The sequence below is a fragment of the Nanorana parkeri genome, unplaced genomic scaffold (assembly GCF_000935625.1).
Source record: "Nanorana parkeri isolate BGI_ZX_2015 unplaced genomic scaffold, ASM93562v1 scaffold351, whole genome shotgun sequence".
NCBI classification, from domain to species: domain Eukaryota; kingdom Metazoa; phylum Chordata; class Amphibia; order Anura; family Dicroglossidae; genus Nanorana; species Nanorana parkeri.
The window spans coordinates 977,469-994,101 of record NW_017306619.1 but is presented as its reverse complement, the minus strand read 5'-3'; the positions used below and the strand labels follow the sequence as shown (position 1 = coordinate 994,101).

Below are 16,633 nucleotides of genomic sequence, written 5' to 3'. Positions count from 1 at the left end.
GGGGGGGATGCTACATTTGAGCTATTTATTGCTACAATTACTAAACAAAATTCCAACAAACAAACTCTGGAATTGTGATTTTTTTATTCCCGGAGGGGGAGGGACTTATTTTTCGGAAACACTTTCATCCTGATTTCCATCAGTTTTCCGATCCGTGAGAATGAACTCCAATCGTTTTCCAATCAGCCGTCCCCAGATGTTGTTTCTTAGGATGTGTGAGAGTCCCAGTGGATAAAGGACGATGGAATCTCATTGGTGGGGTTTCCTGTTGCTCGGGGTCCTTATAGTAATGACATATTTTCCTCATTAGATGGGGATTATAGTTTTGATGGCGGGATCAGAATTCTACTGTCATGGTGAGGCTGAGTTCTTGTTATGACAATGGAGACTGGGATTGATGATCACCTTCTGCCTGGCGACTCCACTGACATCTATGTTTTCTGAGTAACTGACCTCGGACACCTATGTCAGTTGGGCATTCTGACTTCACTGGCTGCATGCTTGCCCTGGGGCTGAAATTGAAACACAGCTCTGAAGTCAATGACAGCCAGGCAATGAGCACTTTTTAGATGCACGTGAAAAATGGCAGCCAACATTGTATTCTCGCAACAGATGCACTTCATTAATGACCATGATAAGACCATGATAAGACCATGATAAGACCATGATACGACCATGATACGCCCATGATACGCCCATGATAAGACCATGATAGGGCCATGATACGGCCATGATACGACCATGATACGACCATGATACGACCATGATAGGGCCATGATACGACCATGATAAGACCATGATAAGACCACAATAAGACCATAATATGACCATGATAGGACTATAATAAGACCATGCTAGGACTATAATAAAACCATGATATGACAATGATAAGACCATGATAAGACCATGATAAGACCATGATAAGACCATGATAAGACCATGATAAGACCATGATATGACCATGATATGACCATGATAAGACCATGATACGACCATGATAAGACCATGATAAGAACATGATAAGACCACGATAAGACCATAATATGACCATGATAGGACTATAATAAGACCATGATAGGACTATAATAAGACCATGATAAGACCATTATATGACCATGATAAGACCATGATAAGACTATGATAGGACTATAATAAGACCATGATAAGACCATGATAAGACCATGATAAGAACATGATAAGACCATGATATGACAATGATAAGACAATGATAAGACAATGATAAGACCATGATAAGACCACGATATGACAATGATAAGACCATGATAAGACAATGATAAGACCATGATAAGACCACGATATGACAATGATAAGACAATGATACGCCCACGATACGCCCACGATACGCCCATGATAAGGCCATGATAAGGCCATGATAAGGCCATACTGAGACCATGATAAGATCGTGTTGCCAGAGGTTGGGCTGTTGTCAGGTCTGAAAATACAGGGGCTGGCTACAATACGGCAAGGTGTCGCTGCTGCTCTCTCTACCTATTCAGGGGCACTGGCCACAAATACAGTCTGGAAATACAAAACATCCCTATTAATGATCCCCTTGTGTCATTGTTCTGGTACAGAGAGGAGTCCATGGGAAGGCAGGTACTGACAGGCCAGTGACTGATGGCTAAACTGCAGGTTCATACATATTGTACATTTTTCATGCTCAGCGCTCACCTAATAACATTCCTGTTGTCTGCTGGAATGTGAGCCCGGAGGCGCGATTCAGAGCCGGAATAACCGAGAGGGGGAGATGGGATGCAAGGTCTGTGCGGGATGTAATGCATCCTATGGACAATGTAATTCTAAGATTATATCATATGGACATTCAGCAAATGTGATTAGTGGCTACTTCACTCCTGTTCTAGTGGTCTCTCAGTGGTTGGTGTGTTCCGGGAACCCCCTCCCCTCCCCCCCACCATATGTCCGTCTGCAATTGTTCCATGATCTGAAATATGAGCACACCCAGGAATTGGGGGGGGGGGGGGGGGAAAATACTATGGGGGTCCCAGAATAATGACATCCTGAGACTTAGGGATCCAGAACAATGACACAGTGACACTTGGGGTCTCAGAACAATGACACACTAACACTTGGGGTCTCACAACAGTGACACACTGACACTTGGGGTCTCAGAACAATGACACACTGACACTTGGGGTGTCAGAACAATGACACACTGACACTTGGGGTCTCAGAACAATGACACACTGCCACTTGGGGTTTCAGAACAGTGACACACTGACACTTGGGGTCTTAGAACACTGAGGCTCCCCCACTGTTTCATTTGACTTTGCAATAACTGCTATAGAATATGACATGACAGGTCATCTTTAGAACAGGATACTTGTATTCAGCCCAGTGACCACATGAACCCTCCCTGGCATTGCGTAGTCTTCCGTACACAGGGTTGGTAAGCTCCTGACCATGATGTCAGTTGGATTGTCAGCTTCCTGTCCAACCATTCTTCACTGCTGAGGCTGGACAGGAAGGTGAGCCATGAAAACATGTTGCTGGAAAATGCTTATTCAGCTACTGTGCTTCCAGGGAAGTCCGAGCAGCTGGGGAAGGGTTAAACACTAGACGTGCGAGATGCTCAGCGACCATCGGAAGGCCAAAGGACAATGGCGGTTTTCAGTCACATGAGCGGAGTTTGTGTGAATTGCCCTGAAGCCTGCCATGGCTATACAGGAATTCACTTTATTGGGATTGGACCCAGGACCGCACATATTCACCATCATCCATAAGGGCCCATTCACAGTGTTCTGGTGCGTTGGGTTACACATGAGCAGGTGTTGCGTCAAGTCAGCCCGTTCATTTTAATAGGGCGGCCACCAAATTATTTATCTTTATATATAAATAATGTTGAACATCTGTTGTGCTAAAGCAGTCTTGCTGATGGCAGTTCGGTGTTGGGTTCTGGTCTCCTAGACAATTCTTTGGAACCCAGTTAGATTGTAAATTTCTGGATGCATTTTTCATGGTCAGACTCAGAGACAGGTCCACTTTAAAGCTTTCCTATGCTAGATTGTGTTGTATGTGTTCAGAAAGCGGCTCCTGGGAGGAAACTGAACAAGATGACCTGTCTTTACTGTCATTCAGGATCCATTAATCTGTTGCCTCCACCCTGGACCCCAGACAGGAAGGTCTGAGCTCTGAGACTCGGGTGAGAGAGCAGGATGTGAGAGGAACAGTAGCTGCATCCCCCCCATCATTATCTGATAAACAGGAGCAAGGTCGGGTCATAGGTCACATCCCCAGACGCCTGTCAATCAATGCACCAAAGCCGCTGTCTACATAATGCGAATATGGAAAGTGCTCAGAGTACTTCCTCAGGCCCACCAGGCACCAGGAGCAGGAAGTGGTGTGCAGAAGTGAATGGCTCAGGACATACAAAGAGCAATCGAGGCTCTTTGTGTGAACGCGGCCTACTGGACCCAAACCGCACCTGGTGGCAGAAAGTGATAAGACCATGACAATGCATGGATAAGACCATGATAAGGAAGTGAAGGAGAAAGCGGCTACCTTAGGTCCTATGCTGGAGACCCCAAGGCACCTTTTTACAGCGCTTCCACCGGCCCGCACATCTCCCCCTCCTGAGACCCTCCGCCCGGGACATCAGGCCGGCACCCCGGAGCAGAGCAGCAGCACAGAGTATGTAGCAATTCAGATACTATTATTCTGCATTGCTGTATAATGTATTGCTGGGATTTGTAGTCCTCTATAGCTGATGTTATTATTCTGAATTGCTGTATAATGTATTTCTGGGATTTGTAGTCCTCCATAGCTGATGGTATTCTGTATCACTGTATAATGTTTTTCTGATATTTGTAGTCCTCTGTAGCTGGTGGTATTCTGCATTCTGTAAAATGTATTGCTGAGATTTGTAGTCTTCTATGGCTGATGGTATTATTCTGCATTGCTGTATAATGTATTGCTGAGATTTGTAGTCCCTGTACAGCTTGGAGTCAGTGGCAGAGCTAGCAAGGGGTGCAGTGTTTGCAGCTGCGACCGCGGACCTGGCGCTCAACCACTGTCCTAAAATCTTTAGTTTGTATTGTTTCAGAAAAACTGTCACATGACACACAAAAAAAAGAAGAAAAAAAAAGGTATCGGTAATTGGTATCGGCGAGCACTTAAGGAAAAGTATCGGTATACTCGGTCTGGTATCGGTGAAAACCGAGAATCAACCAAATGGTACAGAGAGAGCAAAAAAAAAACGTTACCCGATCTATCGACAAATATAACAAAAAGTTTAGGGTTTGTATCCATGTCTCTGATTGTTAGTGAGCAGCTTGTTACTTGGTAACATTTTATTATTCATCTGTTCCTGACTTTGAGTCTTCGTGCCGCCGCCTCCCAGTGTCAGGATTCTTCTCTCTCCCCTGATAATGGAGGAATAGAAGATAGCAGACGCGGCGCAGTCACCATCGGAGCGCTGTGCGCGATGCCATCATTCCTCTCTACTGACTCGGGCTTCCTAAAATGTGGATGTTTCCCCTACGAAGGCAGACTATGATTCAGCTTCCAGTCACTCCCTGACATTGTTTTGTTACAAAAAAAATACATTTTCAGATTCCAAAGTGATAAACCAAAAATGGAAAGCTGCTCACTGCCAGTCATCATGTAGGGGACATTCCAGTGACATCCCTTCCAATTTTGGGTATAGAATGGGGAGGGGTCTATCCTCGGTCCGGATTCCATTGATGATCGTGTCCTCCATTGGAGAGGTTTCCTCTCAAACCCGGCGACTGTTTCTAGAACAAGAAGGGTAAATCTCCCCAATGGGTGGGTGATGGGCAGAGGCATATCTACAACAAATTGGGCCATTGGTGCCCCGCCCAGCTCTTGGCAACCAGTGACTTCAATGGTTGCCAGGAGCTGGGTGGGATGCTGGCCAAAGTACGCCAGGTTGTTAAAGGAGAACTATGAGGTGAGTGGTTTTCACTCATCCTCATAGTTCTAGCCGTCCTGTGACAATGAGACTGTCACAGGTCGGCTCAGTAGATCGGGAGGTGAGCGAACACATACCGGCGTTCGCTCACCTCTCGATCCTGTCACGGCTCTCTGCCGTGACAGGGGAAGGGCTGGATTCCCCCCTCCTCGCTACGATCCGCCAGCGCTGACTGGCGGAACGGAGGGGGAGGGTACAGCTGGCCCTGCCTCTAGATAGGCAGAGCCAGCTGTCAGTCACGCAGCTGGGCGGATCCAGACAGCAATGTTGGGATCCGTCCCGGCTACGGCGTCTCAGTATACAGGAAGCTGTAGCTCGCGGTATACTGAGCCTAGGGTGACGGGAGGACGCTAGTTTGTGTCCTCCTGTTACCCTGAGGAGAACTATGGGGAAAAGCCCTAACCCCATAGTTCTCCTTTAAGGGCTGAGCAGAGAGGTGTGTATGGGAGAGGGTTGGGGAGAGAAAAAGTCAGCTGTCTCCATGGGTCGGCAAATTATTACTGACCCACGGAGTGGAACCTGGGACATGTGCCACATGTGCCATACCCGGGATACTCCACTGGTGATGGGTATACCTTTGGGACGCTTAAAATGTCTTTATCAACATCTTTGTTGACTTGATAAAGGGGTCCTATGGTTTGGTATGCTCACCATTATAAAAAGCCCAAGCCTGAATTGAACCCCAACCTCAACCAAGTCCACCATCACACATCCCTCACCAGTATGGGGACCGGTGATCCCCAGCTGCCGTCTGGACCCACCACCAAGGTCTTGTTGCTTCCTCTCATCATGACACCGATATACTGCTACAGTCTTCTGGAGCCGGGGAGAACCCCACTACTGGACAGCCAATGTAAACTGTCCACATCACCAATGGCGGAGACGCGGGCCCCCAGTTAAGGTTTGTCCTACTCTGCAAACATAGGACCCGGTGTATCACGTGACCGCAGATTTAGGTGACTATTTGGGGGTTTTAGGTTCATTTTTAAAAATTAATTACTGCAGTAAATAGCAATATGGGGGTGGGGCTATTGTATGTGGGTTACTGGTCAGGGAAGAGCTTTAAAGTGTATCTACACCCAAAAACTTCCTGTTACAGATTTTCCATCACTTCCTGTCTAGTAAAATGTTATTCACAGATCAGGAAGTGAGGGTAAATCTCTGACGAAGTCAAACCTGACAGCGGGTTCTAACCTTTCCCCATCCTATCCAAAACTAAAGGTTAGATACACTATAAAGCTCCTCTCCGACCCTGAACCCACAAACAATACCTGCACCCCCATATTGTGGCATCACAAGGGGGGGGGGGTGGCCCGCACCCAGGTGCCACCATTGGAGGGGTGACACCTAAATGAATGGCAATCATTTTGGTGTCACCCCCTATGAAAAGTCGGGCACTCGGTCATGGACCGAGAGCCCGACAGTGTCATGAGTGAGGAGGGGACCCGGCGGCATACCTCATCCCGCCGGGTGAACTTCCCCTCCTCACCAAGGTGGCCGCCGGCAGGAGTCAATAAGACGACCGCTCATGCGCAACGCCCCTGCCAATCGCTGCAGTAATTAAAGAAAAAATCATCTGAAACCCCCAAATACCCAATTATTAGCAACCTGTCTACTGCAGTTCAGGGTTCCTCATTCTCTGACAGTACAGTACCACCATTGCCGTGCCACCGTCCAACACAAGGCCTGGGAGGTGTGTGCGTGGGATGGACTCCTTAAACTGTGCAGCCAAAACTTTTTTGTAGGACCCCTGTAGTGTTTTTGTAGTTGCCCGGGACTCCCCCAGACAGATTTCCTCTGCCGTAGCCAAACGAGCGCAGAGTGTGCATGATGAGCTGTTTTGACATCTGAACCCTGAAATGCTCAGAGCTGTGAGCACTTCGGGGTTCACACCCTTTAGAGGAGATCGAGGAACAGATGCTACTTGATGCCCTTCCGCTCGCCTTCCTCACAGTTTTTATGTGGTGCCAGGCAAGGGCGTAACTAGAAATCACAGGGCCCCATAGCAAAATTTTGTATGGGGCCCTGTGATTTCTAGTTATCCCCCTTGCAGAGCCCCACCTGATATACCAAACAGCCCCCCTGAGAGTGACCCTGCAGAGCCCGCCAGAGACTCTCTACGGCGGGCTCTGCAGGGTCTCAGGTGGTTACCTGTCAGCGCGGTCTGCCTCCGTGGTCGCCGGGCCCCGCCTCCTCTTTCATCATCGTCGGGCCCCGTCTTCTCCTCTATCGATGGGCCCCGCCTCCTCTTACATCACTTGCCCCTCCTGCTCTCGGGTCGCCGGGCCGGGCCCCACCTTCTCCTTCACTGCAGTCGCTGGGTCCAGTCTCTTCTGCAGCAGCTGCTGGCTGTCACTGACACAGCTCAGCAGCGGCTGTGAGGTACAACCGCCGCTGCACACATCACAGGTTGTCAGTGACCTAACAGCGCCGCGTTCCTATTGACAGCCAGCACCCTGATATGCCATAGCGACCCAGGTGGCCCGCACGGCATCAGAGGGATGCCCTCTCCGGCCCCCCCTGTGCCCCATAGGGGCCGCCTGGGTCGCTACGGCCATTGTTACGCCACTGGTCCCAGGCTCCCAGGAGGAGCGGGAGAGCCTGGGAACCACAAAGGGGTGGGGTCTATAGCGGGGGAAAGCATCACTGCCAAGCTCATGGCTCCAGATAAGATATAGGACAGACCAGAAGGCTGAAGTGGTTAAACATCCTCCAAAAGAAAGATCTGTCTCAATAAACAATGATATAAAATGAATTTGGATACAATGTTGCATGACAGAGTGACTGTCAGTCAAACTGATACGTTGTTACTGGTGACGGGCAGAAGAGACGCGGTGAAATCTTTCCAGATACAGCTGGCAGGCCCGTACTGGTGGCGCCCGGTATCATGGACCTCTCCCGGTGACAGATCATACATGACACATACTTCAGGCTGGTCGGGGGAGGACCACGGAGTTAGAAAATGAGGTTTAATGAATTCACTCCGGACAGAAATATTCTGCCACTGAATTCATTTATATGCAAAGTCCTTATTCCTGGAATCTGAAAGCCATGAAAATACAGACTGGTGTGTTCCCTGCTTCTAAGCTCCGCCCTCTGTAGTCTTCATAGGGTGAGGCTGCACAGCACCGAGTCATGTGACAGGCTGCTGCAGACCTACCTGGAAGGATTGTGAAAATGTTACTGAATCAGGCTGTCCTCTTTATTGTGACAAGATTGGTATGTCAGTAGTGATGCCGGGCACACGCCACTGCTTGGGGGACATCTGGTGGCCTCTGCAGCTCATGGATGGATGGATGGCGGTTGTTGAGGGTAACTGGTAGGTCAGAGCACAATAATACTTTGGTACATGTTCAATTAATGGCAAGCAAACCCTTCACTTAGAGTCCAAGTGTACCGGGCTGGGTTCTTTCCATACCACCTGATTCTCTATGTCACCTTCAAATGCAGTATGGGTGACGGCGCGAGCAGTGCTTTTCACTGTGCCTCCAGGAGCGCACTCTTTGGGGTGCATTTATACAGTGGCATCACAAGGGGGGTGCGGCCAGCACCTGGGTGACACCATTGGAGGGGTGTCACCCCCTCTGTAAAGTCTGGCACTTGGTCATGGACCGAGCGCCCAACAGTTTTGGAAGAGAGGAAGGGACCCGGCGGCATACCTCATCCCGCCGGGTGACTGTCCCCTCTGCTGGCGTCCATCACCGAGATTGCCGCTGGCAGGTATCCATAAGACCGCCACGCATGCGTGCAGTGACGTCACGGCAGGGTGTCACCCGGTAACTGCTCCGGGTGACACCCGGCCTCGGGATGCCCCTGCATTTATAAACAATTTGCTGAGCCATTCATCCTGTGAAACTCTGTGAACGTTCATTGTGTGTGAATGGAGGCAAAAACGAACGCTCTTAGTAATTCTTTTCAAATCAAATGTAATTTTAAGAAAATACCACATTATGGCCACTAGATGGAGCTGAGGAGCACAGGATATAAGTATGTATTATACCACATTATGGCCACTAGATGGAGCTGAGGAGCACAAGAAATAAGTATGTATTATACCACATTATGGCCACTAGATGGAGCTGAGGAGCACAAGAAATAAGTATGTATTATACCACATTATGGCCACTAGATGGAGCTGAGAAGCACAGGAAATAAGTATGTATTATACCACATTATGGCCACTAGATGGAGCTGAGGAGCACAGGATATAAGTATGTATTATACCACATTATGGCCACTAGATGGAGCTGAGGAGCACAGGAAATAAGTATGTATTATACCGCATTATGGCAACTAGATGGGGCTGAGGAGCACAGGAAATACATCTATTGTTTACAGCGTTTCTCTGGATGAATGGCTCCGTGAATTGTTTATAAATGCAGCACTAAGTGTGAGAGACCCTAAACTGTACGCAAAAATCTTTAGTCTCAGGGTTGGGCTGTGACACTTTCCCATGTTACCGGCTTCGGGAAACTTTGTTTCCATTTCACAGTGAAGAGCGGTGTGGAAACCCCTCCCCCGATTTACAGGCACCTGGAGGTTGTTCGAGGTCACCGCAAACTGCTGAAGGATTTTGCAGGAGTAACTGTTTGTGGGCATCAAGCGGCGTAACCAACGCAACGCTTTATGTGGTGTCGAATCTTTGCCAGCCGGAGCCGCGGTCCTTCAGTTTAGTTTAAGTCATCGTTAAAAGTGTCTGAATTCATCTTATTTATACAAAGCGAGAAAAGAGGGACCTGCGGGGACCGGCAACGAGGCTGAAGGTGACCAGGGAACAGGAGAAGCAGATAAAAGGCAGAAACAGCCCTTCTCTTCTGATGGAAAGTTCTCTTCTGATGGAAAGTTCTTAGGGCCGGGGTGGACAAATGCATATGGAATTCAGGAGCCAATCAGCCCAATCCAAGCCGGCAAGCCAGCTCCATTGACAACTACAGAAAACCTCAAAAGTGAGACCCTAGCATTGGCTCCCCGGCTCCTGGGATTTGTTGGGTATTTTCTCTTCCAATGGAATGTTCTTAGGATATCTTCTCTTAAGATTATAAGGAGAACTATGGGGTCAGTGTTTTTCCCCATAATTCACCCCAGGGTCACGGGAGGACATATACTAGCGTCCTCCCGTGATATGAGAAGTGAGCGACGGTATGTGTTCGCTCACTTCCCGATCTAACACAGAGTAGAGGCTGTGACAGCTCTTGTCCTCACCAAGTTAGGTTACACAAGCAGTGGGGAGGGAAGCCCGCTGCTGTGTAACCTAACTACCTGTCAAAAGCCAGATGCAGCGCCGCCTGTAATTAACATGCAGATCTCTGTACATGACAGGTTACACGGCGGGGAGGATTTCCATGCTGTGTAACCTGTAACAAGCCGTCTGAATGGAGAAAAAGCTGTCAGCTTCAGACCCGAAGCCGACTCCTTTTTTCTTCATGATACTAGGTGAGGCTCTGCCTCCCCTGACAGCACGTCCCTGGCGTGCATGTGTGTATATGAGACCCTTGGGGGTCTAAGGTTTTAAGAGTACCTGTACCCCTGCATGTTATGGTCTCTGAGGAAGGTATCTAATTGATTTTTGAATGATTCAATACTCTCTGCTGATACCGCTGCTTGTGGGAGAGAGTTCCAAAATCGAATCGCTCTGACTGAGAAGAAGCCCCTACACCCCTTTGTGGTTAAATCTTTTCTCCACCAGTTTTAGGTGGGGGCCTCTGGTCCTTGTTGGGGAGTTAACAGTAAAAAGTTTATTGCCGATGTTGCCATCACCACTAAACATTTTGTACATCAAAATCACGTCCAGTTAACACATTCTAATGACATTCAGTTTGACAACGTTGGAATAATCGGGATTCGTCTGCATGTGACTTGTACGTTGGTCTTCTCCCTGCAGAAGGCAATTGTAATTTCACAAGATATCATTTCACACACATTATAAACCATCGGGAAGAAGATTACTTGTTACTTTTGTACTGACACATTCGCACGGCCGATTCTTTTATAAACAGCCCCCCCGATTCCGACGGATGGGATAGACACGGACGGGGTCGTCGCGTTCATCTCGGGGCGTAAATACCAAAACGCATTGCCGGTCTATTGGCCCGTTTTTCGGAGAGCGCTCCTTCCCGGAGTTCCTTACGGACACGTGCGGATTGTTCTTTCCTTGCGGATTGCTTCCCATTCGCTGCTCTCCCTCCGCTGACTTGTTTACTCTCCGGAGAGAAAAGAGAGAGAGAGAGATTCCAGACATTGCTGCGAGAATCCCAGTCAGCACAGTTGGTGCATACGGCGCACAGCTTTCCCCTCCGAACCCACCCAGTCATTACCCAGCTCATAAAAGGGATCCGGCGAAAGACAACAGGAAACCAGGAAAAAGATGGATTTTCGCCACGCACCCAAGGAATTCTTTTTCTTCTTCTATAGCAACAGCGGAGGAAGAATGTAAACTTACCGACGCAGGACGGAGCGCGGGCCGATAGATCACACTGACGGGATGTTTAAATGCTCATAAAGACTTTCGCTTCGCCGCTACTTTGTGGTTTTGTTTTTTTAACAGTTCCGTTTTGTCATTTTATGGTTTCTTTTTGCACTTTTTTTTTTTGTTGAACCGAGCGATCGGATCTTGGCTTCCATCTTGGGATTTCGGCCATCAAAACACACACAGGGTGCGATTTGTCATCTTGGGGGGGGGAAAAAAAGCTCCCTGCGGGAAGTGAGTATGTTCTCCGACTTTTCCTTCACTTTTCCAGGAACTTGGGAAGCGAATTCTTCGAGGAATTCTGGAGATTGACAGGAGAGAACAGGAAGCAGAGTTTAACCACCGAGACGAATGGAAAGGTTTACGGTCCCGTCCCCCCCCAGTGTGCCGTGAAAGTGAGCAGTGGGGGGAATTCTTCTTCGGAAGATCAAAGGGATTGGAAAATTCTCAATAGTTTTAGAACAGAACGTGGCAGGTTTTTGACCTTTGGGGTGTTTTTGAAATTCGGCCTCGGGATCGTGAAGTATGTTTTTATACATTAAAGTTACACTGAACTCAGGAGTTAAATCTTAAAAATGCATTCCAGTACTTGATACGTCGGAAAAACGGACGCATGTGTAATATTAATGGCTACACGTTCCAGTATTAGACACAGAGGAAAAAAAAGTTTGCTGAGTGAGGTGCGTGCCCGCCGCTTATGCGAATCAGACGCAAACCAACAATTCTGCGCTGTCCCTTTTACAAAAAGTGCGCTACAAAGTATCTGTTTTGTAAATGAAATTAAAATGAACATTCCATTAACGTGACGCTAAAGTCAGGCGTTAAATCTTGAAAATACATTCAAGTACCTGAACTAATAACAACAATGTATCTTATTTGTGTATCACTCGGCTGTAGATCCTCCAATCATCTCTGAATTGGTGCCGACACTGTCCTTCCTTCTGGAGGGGGGGCTACTTTGTAGCGCACTTTTTGTAAAAGTGACATCTCAGAATTGTTGGATTGCGTCTGATTTGCCAAGCGGCGGGCATGCGCCTCACTCAACAAACAATTTTTTTGTTCTCTGTGTCTTAGGCCCCATTCACACTGAGCGTATCGCAAATCGCGCATTTGTCGCGCGATTGTCATTTTGCGCGAAAGTGCGCGGTTTGCCGGTCGCATTGAGCAAAGTAGAATGGCGCCGAAATCCGCTCCAAAAAGGGTCCTGTTGTAGTGAGGCGCGACAGCAACGTAGAGAGCCCCATTGACATACATTGGAGAGCGATATCGCACTGTAAATATGCGCGATATCGCGTGGATTACCGCGCGATAAAACGTTCAGTGTAAATGGGGCCTTAATACTGGAACATGTATCAATATTGCACACGCGTTGGTTCTTCAGAAGTATCAGGTCTAAGGTCCAGTTCACCCTCAGCGAGCCAAAGCGTGCACATTGACTCACATTCATGCAATGCAGGAAGAAGCGCGAAGCGCATGTGACGCCGTTACTTGTTGGGCTCCGTTCACACCTCAGCGTTTCCTTAATGTCACCATAAGTGCATTTTGTTTGGTTTGCGCATTTTGCTAACGCGCGTCCAAAAATTATTTTTTTCTGCTTTTGACGCGCATCAGCATTTTGCCTTGCTTCTTTTTTGGACCTTGCTGTAATAAATTCTTCGTATCAAGGTCCCCGACCTTATCTCTTATCCGACATAGCTCATCCATCTTGTAGCCTTTTTCAGCAAATCTATCAACAAGGACCTGAGATTGTGAATAAAAATCTTCTAGGTTGGTACAATTTCTCCTAATGCGCATGAGCTGTCCTTTAGGGATAGCTCTCAGCCATTGTGTGTGGTGACAGCTTTGGATTATTATTATTATTATACAGGATTTATATAGCGCCAATAGTTTGCACAGCGCTTTACAATATAAGGGAGACATTACAATTACAATACAATTCAAGACAAGATGGTGAGGAGGGCCCTGCCCCTGAGGGCTTACAATCTAAAAGGGAGGGGCCAGTGATACATGAGGAGGTGGATAGGAATGTATCCATTCTTGTCAGTGGGTTTGAAGTATGTTTTTGTTTTCCAACCATTTAGATCCTTAGTAATCTCCAAATCTAGGAAATACACTGTGGATTTGTTAATGGTGGTTGTAAACCGTAGATTATATTCATTATTATTTAGACAACTTATAAAATTTTCTAGGGAGGGTAATGTCCCTTCCCAAATAATGAAAATATCATCAATGTAGCGTTTCCAGAGTTTTAATGATTCTATGGGTTTACTAAGAATGTGCTCTTCTTCCCATTGTGCCATGTATAGGTTAGCCATACTGGGAGCAAATTTGGCTCCCATGGCTACACCCTTCTCTTGTAAATAAAAATTATTTTGGTACCAAAAGAAGTTTTTAGTCATGGCAAATTGGAGGCATTCAAGAATATAATTAATTTGTTTGTGTCTAAGGCAGTGGTTCTCAACCTTCCTAGGGCCGGGACCCCTTGGTAACATTTGCCAAGTTGTGGTGACCCCCAAAGGTAAAATTTAGGGATGACGCGGCTGCTGCAGCGACATCTGGAAAATGGAAATGAAAATGGAATTCATAGCTAGAGGTGTGTTTAACATATTTTGTTGCTTGAATACATACATATTGCACCCGCCCTCTGCTGCTGTCAATCACTAGAAGGGGACCTGATGGAGAACTTCAGGTCCCCCTCTGCTGATTGGCAGCATCAGAGGGCGGGTGCAATAGCTAGTTTGCTATTGGCTTTTGCAAAGTGAAATAGCCAATAAGAATTTAGCTATGCATTCCTATGGTGTTTTTTTTTTTTTTTCTGACTTCCGGCGGCCCCCGATTTTTCCGGGAGAAAGTGTTTCTCTCCCGACGGCCGAGAGCCACTAGGCGACCCCTGGCAAATCGTCATTCGACCCCACAGGGGGTCCCGACCCACAGGTTGAGAACCACTGGTCTAATGTCTCCATATTTGTCAAATGCCCACTTAATCGCTCTAAGCCCTTTTTTCATGAGGTATACAAGTGTAAAGAGAGGCTACATCTCTGGTGGCTAGTAATGTGTCTTTGTCGTTATTTTCCGTTAATCTAGAAAGTGTATTTAGCATATCCCTGCTATCTTTTAAATAAGCTTCCGTTTTAATTACCAAGGGTTGTAAGTAATAATCAATACATTCCCCTAGTCTTGCTGTAAGGGAATCTATTCCGCTAATAATAGGTCTTCCTGGTGGTTTTTCCTTGTCTTTGTGAATTTTGGGAAGGAAATAAATCGTCGGCACTTTGCAAACAGAGGGTAACAAGTAGTCTTTTTCTTTCTTCGTTAGCAATTCTTTTTTGTGTCCTTTGTTGATTAATATCACCAGTTCCTTTTTAAAATCGTAAGTAGGGTTTTTCTTTAATAGTCGATAAGTATTTTTAGTTTCTAAGATGTTTCTCATTTCTTCTTCGTAATAATTTCTGTTCATCACGACCACCCCTCCCCCTTTGTCAGCAGGTCTGATCACAATATCTGTTTTATCCTCAAGGGATTCTATACCTCTACTGATGAATTCTTTATTCTTTGTATATTTAATTTTTAGGGATCTCATGTCTTCTTCCACCAAATGAAGTGGTTGGAATTATATTTGGGGTAAAAAACTGAATTGTTCCTTGAGGGGGTTTGTGTGTATTTTCTTTCTTGGGTGGTAGTGGCATTAGAAGAGGTAATGTTGGAGGTAGAGGAATAATATTTCTTTATATTTAATTTCCTAATTAATTTTTATCTGTATATAATATATACAGATATATGCGGTACCATATATACAGATATATACGGTATAATATATACAGATATATGCGGTACAATATATACAGATATATACGGTATAATATATACAGATATATACGGTACAATATATACAGATATATACGGTATAATATATACAGATATATACGGTACAATATATACAGATATATACGGTATAATATATACGGTACAATATATACAGATATATACGGTATAATATATACAGATATATACGGTATAATACATACAGATATATACTGTATTATATACAGATTATAACGTACAATATATACAGATATATACAGTATAATATATACAGATATATACGGTATAATATATACAGATATATACGGTACAATATATACAGATATATACGTTATAATATATACAGATATATACGGTATAATATATACAGGTATATACGGTAGGGTTGCCATGGCTTATTCATATGTAAATAGTGCCACCCATTCATAGGTAAATATCACAGTCGAGACTGTACAGTGAAGGGCCAGTAGCCTCTATCTTAATTTTGGTCGCCCCTGTCTGCCTGACATCTTGTGTCCGGGTTTCAGCTGCCATGAAACCCGGACACAGCATATAAAACCTGAACTGTCCGGGTGAATCCCGGACAGGTGGCCACCATATCCGGGGGCCCGGGGTGACTCATGGACACCCTGTACTGTCTATGAGGGGAGATTTTTGGCCACATTTGTATCTTCTTTTACCTGAAACTGACATAAGAGTCTCTGCTGTGATCTTTGCGGATGAATTACTTCACAGTAAAGACAGCGGCGGAGGTCAGGGGGGGCGTCTGTGCGGGCTATTCGGCCATGATGCCGAGATTGCGTTTTTACAAGTCCGTCTCCTTTTAGGTTGAAGGGTTCAAAGGAAAGCTTGAGGAATATCTATGAATAGCTCCCCTCACATCTCCGAATATATTAATAGAACCATTTTCAGTATCTATATCTAAACATTCGGCAAGAAATCTCAGAGGAATGGCTTCCTAGGAAGAAGGGGGTTAACCCTTTCATGAGCAGAGGTCTTTGATACCTAGACGCCCCGGCTACAATCTAGCACGCATCAGCTGACCTGGCAATAACTCCACGACAAATTTGCATTCCTAAATATTTTTTTATATATTTATTTAAAGTCATTTCAGGTTTTTTTATTTGAGAAACTGTTTCATTTTTGGTTTTTATATTATGACAAATACAAACAAAATGTCAAAATAATTCTTATAACATTTCTTGTTTTTTATTTACTACTGTAATTGGATGTGATGATTTCAATATTAAATAGGTGGCACTGCAGATACGACTTGAGCCTGTAGGTGGCAGTGTCCATCCGCAGGCTTGTCAGTGAAGCCTCTGGCTTGCCTGTGATTGCTGTTACATTGTGATCACATTAAAGGGGAACTGATT

At 46.0% G+C, this 16,633-nt stretch overlaps 1 long non-coding RNA gene across 1 annotated transcript in view; it reads left to right on the top strand.

Moving 5' to 3' along the window:
- Positions 1–10,689: 10,689 nt before the first annotated feature.
- LOC108788784 overlaps positions 10,690–16,633 on the top strand; it is a 12,099-nt gene continuing 6,155 nt past the window's right edge. The window contains exons 1-2 of the long non-coding RNA XR_001941357.1: positions 10,690–10,702; positions 12,093–12,101. This is a non-coding gene — a long non-coding RNA (uncharacterized LOC108788784). The remainder of the gene's footprint in view (positions 10,703–12,092; positions 12,102–16,633) is intronic.